Raw genomic sequence first — 3,769 nt, 5'->3', positions numbered from 1 at the left:
TGTAAACTGGGTAGGGAAAGGAGAGGGTAATGGTTGAGGAGGAGGAAACCTGATTTCAACCTCACCGGACGGGTGAGTGATGAACTATGGGTCAGTAGACTGAAGTGGTTCAACAGGATTAGGTTGGGAGGAAGCCATTTGTTGTTCATAAGCCATAACCCATGAAGAAGGAAGGAGATGAGTAAGATCAACTCGAGAGATTTGTCGAGGAATAAAGGTAAGGCTGGGAACATGGTCAGAATCCATCGAGAGGAAAAGAGCATCCTCAGTCTGGCCTTTTGATAAATCAAAAGCATGATTTTGTAACCGATAGGCCAATTGATAGTGGATTGTTCCTGCTAAGGCTGTAGGAGCTAAGGGAGAACCAGAGATTTGGATTTGGAATTTTAAAGCAGAGGGAAGAAGGGGATCTGCTAAGGCTATGTTGAAGTTAGGGTACAGAGTAAGAAATATTGTTCTGGCATTCAGGGTGGTCTGTACAGTAGCAATCACGGCATATTCATACCGGAGAAAGCGACTGTCAAGAAGGGCAATTCGAGAGAACACAGGAAGACCTTTCCTGCCATGGAAAGAGAGGGCAAACTTAATTGCACCAAAGTGGAGATGGGTATAACCCTGGGTTTGCCAATCAGGGATGAAAGTAGTCGGGATCTCCAGAGTAAACAGTTGTTCCTTATCGGTGGTAGGGATGTGATATAACTCACATTGGGAAGCCTGAACAAGTTCTTTTAAAGGTGGACTTTTCTTACGAGGGGCTAAAAGAGTTTTCCAGGTAGCAGATGGGGAAGTCTTTTGTGGAAAGACTATGTATGGGTTTAACAGAGGAGATGGAGTTGCAGGGATAATTTGATCATCAGGAAGATAATCAAACTCGTATAAGGACTCGATAGAGGAGAAAGAAGAAGATCGAGATCGGGAAGAAGAAGGAGAAGAGGAAACAGAGCCTCGGGAAGAGGAAGAACGTCGGGAAAGAGATATAACAAAAGATGGTTGAAAATCCAAAATCCGAGCAGCATAACCTACCGGCGAAACTCAGATAGATAAAAAGATGCCTAGTCGAGGCCGATCAGGACCCCCGGGGTTCAAGTTCTCAGAGACAGATCAACCCGAGCCGTTACAGGGTATAAAACGGCCACTCCTTTGCCTGAGGACCCATCGCTCAAAGGGTTCTTTCTCTGTCACCAGAAAACCGAAACCACGAAGTAACCTATAATAGGGCGTGGCCTAGAACATCCCTTTAACTAGCAGAGGTTCAAACCGGCGAAGTCAGCTGCCGGAGAAGGACCTTAGCCGGAAAAGAAGAAGGGCACTGGCTCTGATACCATTCTTCAACATAGCCTAACTTCAACATAGCCTTAGCAGATCCCCTTCTTCCCTCTGCTTTAAAATTCCAGATCCAAATCTCTGGTTCTCCCTTAGCTCCTACAGCCTTAGCAGGAACAATCCACTATCAATTGGCCTATCGGTTACAAAATCATGCTTTTGATTTATCAAAAGGCCAGACTGAGGATGCTCTTTTCCTCTCGGTGGATTCTGACCATGTTCCCAGCCTTACCTATGTTCCTCGACAAATCTCTCGAGCTGATCTTACTCGTCTCCTTCCTTCTTCATGGGTTACGGCTTATGAACAACAAATGGCTTCCTCCCAACCTCATCCTGTTGAACCACTTCAGTCTACTGACCCACAGTTCATCACTCACCCGTCCGGTGAGGTTGAAATCAGGTTTCCTCCTCCTCAACCATTACCCTCTCCTTTCCCTACCCAGTTTACAGGAATGATACAAGAACAAAATATTCCTGTCAAATCTTTTGATGCTCAAGGAAACCCTGTGTACTATTTCTCTGATCCAGTCACTAGTCATAAATACTTTGACCTTTGTGATTGTGATGATTGTCTCCAAGACTCCGATGATGAGGTATATTCCTCTCGTCCCTCCTCTCGTCCCAAACAAAAGTCTTCTCAGACTCTTCTCCGGGAACGATATGAGTCAGGAGATCCTACGGTTGGACCCTTGAGTACTGAAGCCCGTTATCCCTTTATGGTTAAATACGGTGCTCCTCCCTCAGACCCTCCTTATGTTCCTCCCCCTTCTCAGGTTTGTAAACCTCCTCCATCTGTCCATACACCATCTCCAATAGTCCCTCCTTGCTGTATGTATGCTCCAGGTTCCTCTTCTTCTGCTCCTTTGCAGAATTTCCCTGATCCTACAGACTATGGTCCTGATTCTCATGGTGTACGTCATGTATGGAAGGTGAAACCTCCTGTCCTTCCCTCTGGACAGTCTAAAGAAATATCCCCAGCCGAAGCAGCTTTAAATTGGCAGAATGAAAATGCTATCGTCCAAAACCAGTACCTTGAGCGCATCCTTGCTTCTACCCAGCAGACTCATAGTACTATTAGCCGGCATACTCAGCTTATACAATCTCTCAAAGCTGAGATGGATCAAGTTCATACTGAACTCGCTGGTATTGCTTCCTCCACCGCTGATACAGCTCAAGTCTTTGCTCTTATTGGCCAAAAAGAGAAACATCTCAGGTTTCTTGAGGCTCAATTGCACAGTCTACAGCAAGCTCCTCCTCAAGCAGCAACATCCAGTCGACAACAGCCTTTACCATTGACAGTCCCTACTATGTCTTCTCAAGATCCGTTTGCCGCCTATACTATACTGGCTCCTCCGGTAGTTGCTTCCCCCAGATCTTTTCCCCTTGAAGAATTGAAGGCCTTACAGCGACAGAAGCGTAATCTGACACCCAGGCAACAACCAAAACCTAACCATAGACCTCTGGATAAACCCTCTCCTCCACACTTCCAACCATACCCCATGCCTGTTCCCTATTTCGCACCTGCACCACCTATTTCCACCTATCCATCATCACCTTCACCTTCACCACCCCGAACTAAAACCAAATATCCTCCTATAGGCGCCATAACTCCCTCTGGTGATGACGTCCTAACAGATCTTCTTACCACCCTAGCCCTTCATGACCCAAAAACTATTCCCGCTTTTATGAATACCAGTCCCGAACCACCTCCTGTCCCTTATCCTGCCCCTCCAAATATTGACGAGATGGATGATGATCAGGATGACCCTATGGTTCATAATCCTGAACCACAACCTCCTCCTCAGCCAACCTATGCTCCATTTTCAAACCAAGATCCCAAGCAATTCTTTACCCTAGATGATGTCCCTGTCTCAAAATGGGCATCTAAGTTTGCTGATTTTCATGCCTGGATTAATGCTGAACTTCTACAAGAAGGTGCTACTTCTGTCAGTGTCCTGACTAAGTTTGTTGCTCGCCTTCAAGGAAAACTCAGGGAATGGTATTTAGCTCTTGGTGGATACAGACAATTGCAACTTGTTCAACTTCCTGAAGGACAGTTCATTACAGTTCTCTATCAAGAATTTCTTGGCCCTGTCTCCGATGATATTACAAAAGCTTGTGAAGAGTTTTTACAACTAAAGTGTTGCTCTCTTGCTCGTCCTGATCTTGACAAACACTTCTGTCGCATGACCGACAGGTTCCACAAGATTGGTGGCCTTGATGATGAGAATCTCAAGCAGATCTTTTTGAACTCCGTTCCAGATCCCTTTGGTGCTGATACTCTCCAGTTTCTTCGCAACCAGAATATTACCTTGGCATCCTGCAGCATTGGTTCTTTGTATAGTTTTGCACTTTCAGCCCTTGACAAACTCTGCAATGTCAAGAAAATCTGGCAGGATCTACAATCAAAGTCTGATAAGGTTTCTTCTGCTTGTGATACTTCCTG

This window comes from Macadamia integrifolia, chromosome 6 (genome assembly GCF_013358625.1).
Source record: "Macadamia integrifolia cultivar HAES 741 chromosome 6, SCU_Mint_v3, whole genome shotgun sequence".
Lineage (NCBI taxonomy): Eukaryota > Viridiplantae > Streptophyta > Magnoliopsida > Proteales > Proteaceae > Macadamia > Macadamia integrifolia.
Note: the sequence above shows the minus strand (reverse complement) of the source record.